Source organism: Ornithodoros turicata, chromosome 2 (genome assembly GCF_037126465.1).
Source record: "Ornithodoros turicata isolate Travis chromosome 2, ASM3712646v1, whole genome shotgun sequence".
NCBI lineage: Eukaryota > Metazoa > Arthropoda > Arachnida > Ixodida > Argasidae > Ornithodoros > Ornithodoros turicata.
The window spans coordinates 120,970,722-120,984,121 of NC_088202.1; the positions used below are offsets into that span (position 1 = coordinate 120,970,722).

The 13,400-nt window shown below is 45.3% G+C and overlaps 2 protein-coding genes across 7 annotated transcripts in view; one reads left to right on the forward strand and one right to left on the reverse strand.

Annotated features, from left to right (window-relative positions):
• The window catches only part of LOC135386012 (protein timeless homolog), a 301,575-nt gene that overhangs the window by 140,456 nt on the left and 147,719 nt on the right, over window positions 1–13,400 (reverse strand). The window lies entirely within an intron of this gene.
• LOC135386013 (insulin-like growth factor-binding protein complex acid labile subunit) overlaps window positions 1–13,400 on the forward strand; it is a 146,416-nt gene that overhangs the window by 7,992 nt on the left and 125,024 nt on the right. For 3 of the 5 annotated variants that reach the window (XR_010420559.1, XM_064615704.1, XM_064615706.1), the window contains exon 1: window positions 1,051–1,253. The exons of the other annotated variants lie outside the window; for them this stretch is intronic. The gene's annotated coding sequence lies outside the window, so the exon portion shown is untranslated. Of the gene's footprint in view, window positions 1–1,050; window positions 1,254–13,400 lie in introns of those variants that run through there. 5 annotated transcript variants of the gene reach the window in all.

Genomic DNA, 13,400 nt, shown 5'->3' on the forward strand with positions numbered 1-13,400 from the left:
AAATGTGATTATCAGTCGGAGTCATGTTGAGGTCCAAGAATCGAAGTTTTCCTTGTACAGCTCTTTCATACGTAAATTTCATTCCACTGGCACACGCGTGGAATATGTTCAGAGCGTTCCGAACCCCATTTCCGTCGTTGACTCCCCCAGCTTTGTGTGGTATCAAAAAAAAAAAATAATAATAATAATAATAAATCATCAACGTAGCGGAAAATTTTCCACTCACTTTGGTCTTGCAGTGCCGTGAAAACGAGAGTGTTAGAGTGTTTACGGCTTGCATAGCGGTGTTTTGGGGAAAGAGTAGAACATGTCTTCGATGTCAATGGAGAACATTTCCCAACATTCTTTTTTTTTTTTTTTCATTCTTCCTGGAAAGACTTGATCGAAGTAGAATTGTTGACCTTGAAAGGAAATGCTTACGTTGAAGGAAGACAGGGACAGCCTTTAGCCACGAACCTTTTTCTGTTATGATGACTCTGAAGGGGATTCCTTGTTCTGTTTCGGCGGTGTAAAAGGCTTCTAAATCTTGTTTGTGAGCCCTCTTAGTGGTAGAGCTTAAGACTGTGAAGATCGTCTCTTTTGCAAATCGCCATAATAGTAATGTACGCTAGTACACGATAGTGCGCTAGCATTATACCGCAAGCGTTTTCTTCCACTAGCATGAACTACCAACTTCCCCGCTTCTGTACTTTAGTCAACGTATAGTACAAGCGGCTGTCACCAGGATACTCCATTTGTGGCTGAGGCCCGCGGCTAACTTGCATTAACATATCCGAGCCCTCTAAAGTCATTCACTATGATGATAACAACCAGTCGACTTAGTGGAACGCTCTTGCCCACCAGGAGTGTCTTCCGTATTTTCCTAATGTGCATTTACAGCAGCAAAGAAAAAGATAACCAAGCGCCGTCCAACATATTTCTGGCGCTGGCGAGAGCCACGAGACGGCGCTGCGGTAAGCTTCGTTCCGCGCAGGCGTCTCCCGTCCAGCATCCGAATAAAACGGCGCCAGCGGTCGTAGCCCACTTTCAAACGCAGAACCCGGTGCGCCTTCCAATGGGCGTGGGCTCCTTCTGGTCGCAACCTCTCTTCAACGTTCATGCTAGTTTCACGAGTGGACCATAGCGCGTCTAGTTCCGTGCAGTGAAGTGTTTGCAAAGCAGTGGTTGTTCCGGCTTGTGTGGGCCAGTTCCCACTGACGTGGGGAAGGACAATTCTACCACGCAAGAGCATGCGGAATTGAGCACGGAAGAAGGTGAGCGACCCGAAGTTTCAGTTTCGCGATAATAAACCTCGGGCCACGTACCTCCCTATCTAACGCCACCTATTGGATTAATATGCAGGGAGAATGGCGGAAATCGAGTACTAATCACCAATTAGAAAGCGAGATTCGGAGCTTCGAAACGCATTGGAACTGAGCTTCGCAGGTCGAAAGGTGTTCCGAGGTATATGTAACTCGGTTGTGATGGAGAAAGGGGATGACATGTTCGTTTCCCCGCGCTACGCATAATCGTTAGCGACGGCTGGGTTGAAACGCGGGATAAAATGTCACTCTTTGCACCGGTAGAATAAAAACCGTACGAAATTGCGCTCACACCTTCCCGAGCATCAAATTCTGGGCAAAACATCCGCGCTTTATTATGCCTTTTGGAGAATGAAAAAAAAAAAGAGTCAAGAGCGTACATTCGCAAGGAACTTCACTGCTGCATCGTGCGTTACATTTCGAGACACGGTGCGCTGCTGCCAGAGAAACTCCTATCCTGTGACGAATTCAATTTATCCCCTTTTTATTGTTTATTTTTTACATTCAAACTCAAACTCCTATCCTCAAACGCTCCTATCCTTGTTTTAACAAAGTGGGGCATGACTGATACACGTGTCGTCCAATAATCGCATAAGTAAGAGCAGCAACAGAAGGTACAACGGTCAATACGTCGCCACCGTGTTTCGCCGCATGTCACGCCAAGTGTCCTTCCCTCCGTCTACACGCACGCAGTTCTTCGTCCGCAAAATATTCCGCGCACTGAACAGAAAAACGCATATACACGAGAAATGCATTAGGCCCCGTCCCTGGAAGCAAACGTATTCCGCACGAAAAGTGTAAGCGAGGGGTGACCCGATATTCTCCATTTGGGTCGTGCATCATATGAGCCCGCATCCTCCATAAGCATTATCGAGCGGGCCGGAGCCCAGTCTGAGGTGTCGCCGTTGACACGCCATGTATTCAGGAAGGATCTCTCGATACAATGCATCGAAGACAGGCGCCTTTTGGGCCGTTCGGAATGACTGCCTGACTCCGGAGTCCCAGAGAGTGTACTACAAAACACCGCATTACTGCTGCGCGGGGGCAAGGGTAGAGGTATATTAACAGTGACTGCGAGTAGCATTCACGGCGAGTAGCATGGCGTTGCAGTACAAGAGCATATCTGTGTTGTTACCTAGAAGCGGATAAGCTTTAAGAAAAGAAAAAGAAAGAGTGGAGATGTCACGCGACAGCGAGTACGTACGCGCAGCTTGATGCTGAATGACTTCGAGCGAGGTGATGACACGTTGTTGCCGATGCGCATTACTTTGCTTGTACTCTACTACTGGCGTAACAAAAGTGCACGGACGAACGACAGTAGAGCAATCTATCAGTTTGCACTTTAGGCAGCACGAAGTCCGTGTCCCTTCCGAAAGTATGCTAGTATAGGTATCGCAGTTTGTTTTAGATACGGGAGAGCAAGAAATACTTACCGCTATGAGAAGGAACAACTAAGTTGAATAACTGTACATGATGACGACTAGCAGCAAGAGGACAATGACATGGTAGAAGTAGACGGGACAACTGCACTTCTACCCTGTCCTTGTCTTCTTGCTGCTATTCGTCATCATCAACCTATACCAACTACCACGGATTGCTCCTATTGTTGAATAACTGCGGTGTGAAATATTATGCTACCTTGGAAGCTGCACTATTTTACGCTTCGTTAATAGTGAGTGGCGATGAAACTCGGTCCGCAAGCATCTTCATCAAACAAAGTCGTTGTTGTTATTAGTGAGTCTTAGTATAACGTACGCTGTCGCCTCTGCGTACATAAATATACTGTGGTAGTTCTGCGCAGAATCACCAACGCTATCTCTTACGTACGCAAAAGGGACAGCGTACGATGCACCGAAACTCACAATTATCTACTGCGTTATATGTGCTGCGCAGAAAGACAATTCGAGCTATATCTAACAAGTCCTGTTGGAGCGAGCGCTACCGCCTCTCCATCTACATTACGTTTCCGTCATGTAACACTCTTAGATGCAGAAGGACGCACTGTGAGTTTGATGAGGGTGAATGGCAGTTTATGCAGTGGGGGAAGGACAGAAGAACCAAATGTCGTTCTTTATGGCACGCCGAAGGTCGTATCAGCAAGAAGTGAGAAAACGATGAAAACACCCCGATCGTCACTAAAATGAAGTTGTCGTATTAACGGAGTGGAACAGAACACGATAGGTAAGGAGGAATCTAACACGCTGGCATGCGATGCGTACAATGGATTACGTAGCAGGACACACTGTGAAGCGGACGGAAGAATGGTACACGACAGAAAACGTTTGGAAAGCCGAGGAAAATACCCTGGGTTTGTCAGTCGTATTCGACAGGCGTGTCGTTATTGAAGTGCACGGCTAGGGTTTCCCACGATAATTCGTTTTCGTACGCGCTTTATGTGTTCCAATATTATAGAAAACGGTTTTGAGCTTAATGGCGGAAGGATACTATAGAAAATCATCTGACACTCTAATTTTCTACTTGATGAGTGACATGCAGCCAAACGGACTAGAATAAGTTTTAACGCCCTTCAGTAGAAAACTTAATGCGTGTTCGAACACATGTACAAAGCGAACTGAAGACTGTGGGAGTCACGAAAGCAACAGGTTCCTTTATTTTCTTCTAGACCTTTGAAATATATTAAACAAACGGACAGTTGCCGATGCGGATATTGCAAATGTTTCACATTATGACGGCGTGCATGCCCTCAGTAATTATTGATCCCATGGCCGGTTCCACGTTGCTGAAAAGGGATAGAAACTGAAGGATAGTTTATGCTTTCGTCCGTAAAACCGAAATTTATTGGACGAAGGGTCACTATATCACTCAGACATGACGTCGTAGCTAAACATGATTATCGCTTGAGACAGCAGGTAAAATGATTAGCAAGAACCTATACCCCGCCGAGATGAAAGCGGCGGAAAGGCTCAACGAATGCGAAACATGCGGCTGCTTGTGGTGTGTAAATTTCTGTCCAAGTTACATCACTGTTTCAATATACCGGCTGAATGTACGCTTCGTTCCTAACTTTACGTGAAAGCGAGAACATCGTCTATGCGTGCAGTGTTACGTAATATAACCAATAACGCTCTACTAAACTTGAGACTACAACATCGTGCAGCTGGATGAAGGAGGTCGATGGCACGATGTCGTGCTCGGAAGCTCCCGAACGTCTTACAGACCCTACAAGCCCAACAAATTAAAAACGTGGTGATTCGCGTAGCATCTGAACAGTTTTACATTTTCCCCTGCGACAAGCTGTTCTCACAGCTTTCCCCTCCTTCCCCTCTCTATTGTTATTTGTATCTATGAGTATAAATACATGTAATGTCGTTGAGTCATCGAAACTTGCGACAAAAGAAAAAAAAATAGTTCAACAACAACTTGATTTTCAGAAGGAGAGTGGGGAGGTTCATCGCCAGAGGCGATACTCTACCCCATTGCTGGTGGGGATGTGGGGTACAAAATACAGAGCCCCCTCACAATAACGATCGGAGTCCGATGGTGTCCAGAAATGTCAAAAGGGCTTTGAGCGCTGATCGTTGCTGGGCTGGATTGGGCCAGGGACCAAGCAATTTCGAGAGGGAGAAGGGGCGAGAGTCCAGCTGACGAAGAGACTCGGACAGTGAGGTCCGGGAAGGTTGGTAGTGAGGGCAATGAAGAAGAATGTGCGCCAGATCCTCTAGAGCACCACAGTGGCAGCAGTTGGGAGAGTCAACTTGTCTCAAGCGGTAACGCCACTGAGCTGTAAAGGCCACATCGAGTCGCATTCGTTGGATTAATGCAGCATCTTGACGAGAGGTGTTTCGTGGCATGCGGAAAGCGAGCGTTGGATCAACTCTGCTCAACATAGATGAGTTCAGCACTTCATTTAAGTCGGCATTCTAGCTAGGACAAGAAAAAAAAATTGGCCAAGTTCACCGAATATGGCATATGCAGGCAAATGGATTGCATCTCATTACGGCCGAAGTCTCATTACGGCCGATGTCTCAATACGGCCGAAAGTCTCAATACGGCCGATAATCCTTTAATCCCCAAGTGTCTCATTACGGCCAAAGTCTCAATACGGCTGAAGGCAGTCTCATTACGGCCGAAGATGTCTCATAACGGCCAAGTGTGAAAATGTGTATTGTAACCTGCATTGATATGCAATGTCGCAGCCAGGTATGGATATATATTCAGCAGGGTATAAGGCATGCACTGTGCCCTTCGGGCCCTTATCATATTTATATACACATATTGCGAGACAAACGGTATGTTATCATACCACAGCACAATGCAACATATTGTGTAATGTGTACTCCCACAAGGTAGTGTTGATGTTGCTGTGAAGCAGGCTACTATGTGGAGTTAGCTACTTGTAGAGAGCTAGATGAATATTGGCTTTGTTGTGACGCTTTTGGAGCCATCCTACAGTCACTGGCCAAGACGGAACACCTATCTCAGTCGATGTCAATTTATTTCCATTCGCCTTACAATTGTACAATTCTTGCTTCTGGAATGAGTAAACCTGCAAGAAGCGAAGAGCAACCATGAATAGGCTAGAATATTAAAAAAACAAAAAAAAAACACAAGCATTTGTCTCTACATGGCTGGTTTTAATGTGCACAAGCTGCACATGTGTTGATACGTGTCTGTTATTTCATACAAGGTTAACATAAATCTTCATCTAGACAAAAGAATGACAAGCCTTAAAAATGTGACTTCCAGGTAAACACAGAGCATGACCATGATATGAATATAGGTTCAGTAGTTCATTCCTTTAATGGAAACATGTGAATATCAAATAGTGATACATTACAATTCATGAAATGATGCATGCATAACTTTCCATTTCTGGTTTCTTTTTTATAAAGGTAGTGCACTAATTAACATTCGTGCACTACTACAAAATTTCTCACTTCACAACAGAACCTTATGATGATCTTAACAGCTCACCTCTTCGGCCAGGACTCCCTGGGCAGCAAGATCCTATTAGCCATGTTGTTGTTTTTCTTTTTCGGAATCCTCCGTGCAGCCACATACCATGCCTGGAATGGAAAACCAGCTATAAATAACAATGTATTTGAATGACTTCCTCTTGAAGTATTTATTATAATCAGATATGCTTTTGTGCCTAGTATGGTGCGCGAAGGCACATAAGTACAACATTTGCAGACGTTCGACGTAAGCAGTTCAAGGAGATCAATTCAAGTACGCCGACTTGCGCTTTTATTTTTGAAGAAATACGACGACAACTTTTAACAAATTAAATATGGCTCACAATGATACGAGTAAATGCTGCTGTACGGTGATGCATTGTCGGTATCTTATCGTCTTCGAATAAATTTGTTGTTCCTAAACGCGCAACCAACTAGAAACGGCGCAAACCTACGAACGGATACCGAGTTACATCTATTACAGGCACTTCAGCTGTTTTGATTAATTTAAATTACTCTTATGAGAATCCAACTATGTGTGGACAGCACACTACTAAGACAGGCAATCTACGAAAGCATTACTCACCAGAATTCCTGCTTGACTTGGTCTTGGTCAACACTGCGCGATATACGTTGGGGCTGTGGCGATTCATTCAACTCGATTTTTACCGGAACAACAGGCGCTGCTCGAAAGACAACGACGGAAAATAGAGAGCCGCTATAAAGTCCGCTAATTTGCACATTACAGCACTACAAAGCGATATATGAACACATCGTAAACAGCAACCACTCGCTCACACACACAAGAAACGAGGTACCCAACGTTGCTAGACACCATCCGAACTCCGAAGTGAGAGTAGCAAAACAACAAGATATCAAAACACGAAAGGAAGAGTATTGATCCCCCCTCCTTCTATAGCATGCAAAACGTGATTTGCGCTGAGATGAACATATATGTTCATGACGCGAGTAATTTTCACTTTTCACTGATCCAAAGGAGGTCACGTGGGATTGCTCGACGCTTGCGAAATCAACAATGAAAATGGCGAAACGAAACTTGTGAATCGTGCATTTGCTCTTCATGGTAGCTGCCAAAAAATCGAATCAAACTTATGGGACACTGGATTACAGGTATGTTGGCATCTTTTTCATTCCTGCATATCATTACACTATACGTGAATACATGGTGTCATGTCATGGGTGTCATGTCTCACGATGCTGGGGAAGTAGTTGCATGGGGAAGTGTGCATGGTTCTAGACTTTTAATTTTTGATCGCGTAATCGAAATATCGGCACCTCTCGCATTGTGGCTTGCATGTGACCAACCAAGTGCTGTTCCCTTACTAGCGCTTCCTACAAACGACAAAACGAAACATGTGGGAATGTATATTTTTGATTACTCATATGTAACAAGAAAATGTATCGTTTTCAGGTTGCTGCCACTACTCCATGTGCCCGCAGTTGTCTTGCGTGTATGATTACACTAACGGCGTCGCCCACCACGGCGGAAGTGTTTTGCGTACACGCGTTTCAGCATGAAGCCTGCCGGTAACATCTGATGTTTACCCTTCGGATATTCTGAATTTACATATTGTAGCTTAGAGGAATTCCGAATGCCCAGAGTGACACACACTCTTTAACATTGTGACATCAGTGCAGTGGCATAAGCTCTAATGTAGTGCCCCACGAAAATGAACAAGGGGTAGTGGTTTATCCAGAATCCCAAGCACGAGAAGGGTGTTGGAAAAAATTGTTGGAATAGTTACGTCATTACAGCTTAACATATCATTACAGACGTATCTGAAGCTGAAATCGCAAGGGCACCCCCTGTAGGGGGTGCACAGGCAAAAAAGTTAGGGGGGGTCTGGATAAAGCACTGACGAGGGGGACTCTTCCACCCCATGTCAAGCCTCATAAAACACCTCCTGAAATAGTTTCCTGGCTATGCAGCTGCATTATTATGACGTAATTGCCATTGTTGTCCATAATTCTTGAATATGTTTCGAATATATGAAAAAAAAAGTCTGCTTGACAGCATATGTCTTATAGTCATCATCAAACAAGAGCATATGTCATTTTGTTCAGTGGCTTATGTACTTTTTTTGTAAATTTCAGGTGGACGTAAATTGTAGAAGGCAGCTAGTGGGGGAGAAGATCATGGTCATAGGTCATGTGACTCCTGGAGCTCCCAGTGGGCTCCCTTGTGGAGTACTTTTCAGAACACACACACACACAGTTTGCTCACAGAACCAACGAGTAGGATGTTGCTTGAATACTGAGAGAAAATGGCGTAACACATACAAATATCGTGTGACACATATGACAATAAAAACATTTTTCACGAGGGATGCATGAAACACTGTCGCAATATTGTGTGCATGAACCATTGTGTGTGACACAAGCCCTGGGGGCACACCGCCTCGGACACATTTTGGGAAGCATAAAACACAGTATATACAGAGCTACTATGGTGGATGCTTCTTTTTTCTTTTTGGCCGTTATGAGACATCTTCGGCCGTAATGAGACTACCTTCGGCCGTATTGAGACTTTGGCCGTAACGAGACACTTGGGGATTAAAGGATTTTCGGCCGTAATGAGACTTTCGGCCGTAATGAGACTTCGGCCGTAATGAGACTCGGGCCGTAATGAGATGTTACCGGCAAATGCCCTGTATAGTGAGGAGCGAGTCACAGCACGGAGAGATACATGCACTAAAGCGACGGACGAAGAGAATAACGTGGAGATTGTTTACCTCTGCAAAGAGCGCTAGTAATGTGGGGGAGGGAAACATTGCTTGCAGCTAGAACCGTCCCCAGGGAGTTGAACTTATTGAACAGCGAACAAGTGCTCGTTCGTGGAACCCAGCCCTCTCCTTCCGATTTGTTTCGGTTTCAGTCTGTCTACCAACGTCATGATGACGTTTCTCTGGTAGAGGTCTATTCAAACGCTTTGCATCTTACTCCCTGTGGTCGCACAATGGTTCAGCTTCATTTCAATGGCAGCGGTTCTTACTTCCTGAATAAAGTACGGTCATTGAGTGAATATCACGTTTTATGGCAAAAAATGCCAAGAAGGAACCGGAGCAAGAAAATATGTGGACGCGAGTGAAAAGCGAGTGAAAAGTAACTTGGAACTTAAGTTACTTTGGCAAAGTTACCTGAAAAAGGAACGAGTTACTCTGAAAGTTGCCATGGCGCAAAATAGCGAGTTAAGTTACAAGTTTAAAAAAAACGAACTTAGTTACAGTAACGAGTTACCTCGAACTCTGTTTCAAATACGCGGTCTCGAGTTGTTCGCACTTGGTAAGATGCACCGTTTTTTCTGTGGATTTCCTACATGTTTTCGAGCTTTCCTTGGCGCCACACCGCTTGAAACACCAAGCGGAACAAGCTCAAGAAACTACGTACTGTTGGATCCGTGGCCGCTTGGGGCCGAAATGGCGCTGTGCAAACTTCGCCGCAACAGCTCTATAGGCAGCTGTTAGCGCGGGTAAACTCCGTTTCAAAGGAAATGAATTGCTGTATGTCTCCAAACTGCAAAGGTACATCTTCGCGTTTCCATCTTCCTTTTTTTTTTTTTCTGCTGTACAACAGATCAACAAAACGCATCTCTTGACAAATCTTCAGGCGCACCTACAGCCGCATTCTGGAAAGTAGCCTCTGGTGTGTGCATCCCTCGCCATTAAATCTAATGAGGAATAGAAAGCAAGAAAGCGCATAAGCTATGTGTCAGCTAAGTTCTAATTTTCAGGAAAGCTGTCCCTTCCGGCCCCTATCAACTCTTTGAGAGTAAGACAGTCACTATACAATGCATTTAAAAAAAAAGCCACAATCTATATTCCCAGCGACACATGCTTGGAACGCGCCAAGCGCAACCCGATTAGCGATTGACACGGGCCGGGTTCGGGTCACCCATATTTGTTCAGCTCCGGGCACGACCCGGGCCCGGATTGCTCTATGCATTGTGAATATTCTTTATTTCTAAAATAAGAGGTACACCGGCAGCGCAACAAATAAAACAGGCCGCAAACAGTAAAAAAAAGCACACACACAGATGACATTTCGGGACCCATGAGGGACCCATCATTAGAAATGAAAAAGCCACGAATCCGCAGTTCGTTATTTATTAAAGAGAAGGGCGTAGCAGACCGGAGCGTAACAATGTTGTAGCAATGTTGTAACTTTTTACACTGTTTTTATTCGTTGTGGTGCCGGTGTGCCTCATGATTTCGGAATGATGAATGTCCACCCCCAGCGTTTGGACTATTTCCAGCACTGTGAATATTGAAAAGCACGGACGACATCCTTCTCTTGCGCAATAATATTTAAACAGCCAATAAAGGTCGTTGTGCGTTGGTCTGCGCTTGGATGGCGCCCCTGGATATTCCGGAGTGATTTTGTAGGCAGCTCCTAGAGGGCGGGTGGGCTTGGTCATTCTTCGACGGACACATACCTGGGCCGGCTGGGCCGAAAAATAGCGGCGCGTGTTCATCTCTAAGAATTGTGTAACTAGAACTGCTCAATTTTTCTCGCAAGCGATATTTGGGAAAGCGATTCTTTTAAAGATGAAATTAAACTCTCCAATCATGATCATCATCAATAAAGTTGTTATTGTTTTAAAGATCAACCTGTGTGCACGCCATTCGTATATATTAACTAGCTAATTGTTTTCATCTTCACACTTCCTGCTGGCATGACCACTCAGCAGAGGAGAAATTGAAATATCCAAATACAAGCTGGCACGAGTGCTACGGGAGCCCTCCACTCTCGTGACCATTGTCCCGTCCCGTCAGATACTATGTACAGCAACAGCCATACACACGTGTATTTGACACCTCAGCTGTGCCCTATTTTCCGCCCTCTGCTCGCTTTCGTCCAGGCACTTCTTCAATCAATGGTCAATGTAAATGGTGCCACTCCCTGGAGATTTTTATTGCCCTTTCTCTCGAAGCACGTCACCCACTCTTGCACGAACAACTTCTCATCACTTGTTGGCGGCCAAGAGAAGAAGAGAGGGGTGGGAGCCGCCTTTGCCTGGGAAAGACTTTCGATTTTCCGCAAATATCGCGTTTCTTAATAGAGCCTCCTTGCGACTCACTAAATATGGGTCCCAGGGATCGATACCCGTAAATGTTTTATGTGCAACAAAGCAGCGGTAGCAGGAGGAAACCCATTAACGAAGGCACGACGACTAACAAGGATCGATTGGTCCGAGACTCAAGATACACTGCCGATCGAACGGCTTCTCCTACAGTACCCCACGTTAGGAAGCCCCTCACTTGAAATAGGTCGCCTTGAGCTCATGGGACAACTCCCTTATTCTGTCATGGTGGCTGAAATACCACGTCGTCTTGTTTTCGCTTCACATACATTTACAACGCTGTTGTTATTGGTTACTGCCAGTTATTGCACAGTTGGCCGTTTGACTTTTGCGGCTTGACTTTCCGATTTCGCTTTTCCAGCTGCCTGCTTTCGGAATTTCGCGTAGGTGCGATCAGAGCTGCCCAAAGCGGTCGAGTGCAAAGCTGCTTCCAGTACCTCTTGTTTCTTGGAACCATCCAGATCGGTAATTATGGGTCCAAAGCATGATGTTCCTTCTGCTTTTCAAAATACCCCGAAGAGGCAAAATATAGTGAAGACCTCAGATGAAACGGCTGAATCGTTAGATGTGCTGCGTCGAGAGCAGTCGACCCTATGTAGTTGCTATGGCATCCACGAGTCAACAGTACAGTTTCACGTTATTCGCGAATCTTGACTTTCACGGGGGTACTCCGCCCTAACTCTCGCCAATGTCAAGGGCCAACTGTAACTAGCGTTTTCCAAACGGATCAATAGTCCCACTTGGACAGCTTCCGGAAGAAACCATTACGAAAGCTATTGGTTGGGTCGCAAAACTACACGGGTTTCATGTTTGGCATTCATGTGTGTGTACCAGCCTGATGTGCTCACGTGATCGTTAATCGATATTTCACCATTTTTGAGTAAGTCCGGTCGCGTTCCGGAATGGTCCCTAACAGAGAAGTACAGTGCCGAGTAGAGTTTCTGAGAATATTCCTCAATATCGTCTCTACGCCCACGTAATCTGCAAGCGTTGAGGCGAGACACGCGATAGACATAGATAGCCAATACCACTAAGAACAACCCTACCGATATCATTATAAAGTACAAAAATAAAAAATAAAATTGAAGAGCTCGAATCAAAGCCTTTAAGAAGACGTTTCGGAACCTCATCGGTTTCTTCTCAGATGAGATGCGCACCAAGGCACCTTCGTCCCTTTCTCGCTCCCTCTTATGTTGATGAATGTATTTTCTCGAATAGCATTATCGTGGTTTCACTTCCTCTGACCACATCTATGGCATCTACCAGAGAGAAGTTGCGCTTTGCAAACAGCGTAACGACCACCAGAAAATTTGACGCAGTCAATACCAGCTGCTTTGGGTGTGACTTGCAATTTATTCGTCCCACATTGTCGTCGCACTCGGACCGCTGCCAGCGCCCTTGGCGATACAGTCAAAAAAGGAAGTGAAACGTCGCGGTTCACGCGCCACAAGACGAAAATCATTTAGGTTCACGAAAAGTGTCACTGGGCGTGAGAATCCAGACCGCTGCGACACAAAACGATCACTCCCACCTGACACGCCAGTCATTAGCATCGGCTGCGCTTGAGAGAAAAGCGGTACTGGGAAATCTTCCTGTACCGGAAATTAATTTTGAGAAACGTGATACTTCTCTCCAACTCTCGTTTCTGTCTGACGCGCCGCATAACCTGCAGCACTCATCGCTAAGCTTTGATAGCCGCAGAACGATATGACGCGAAATTAATTTCGCCCGGCAGAAAAATGTCTCTCAAAAATGGCGCGCAAAAAAAAAAAAGAAAGAAGGAAAGCGCGGGAGAAATAATTTGGACAGGTAATACTCCCGCGTACTTCCCGGAAGCTGTGGTGTCGGTAGCGAGATACGGCGCTACGAGGGAAACGACCGACGTTAAGTTATTTTAGGTTAGATTAGACTTATGTTACGCAAAATCCGTTGGGATGGGAAAAATATGGAGATGTTGGTTTCTCATACAACCGAGGAGCCGACTACTCCAAATCAATTTTATGTGAAAGGAAATAAGCGCGCATGTGCGTGTAAGAAGAAGCGAAAAGGTAGCCATCAGTATGTGGAAGGCGCCGCGATAAC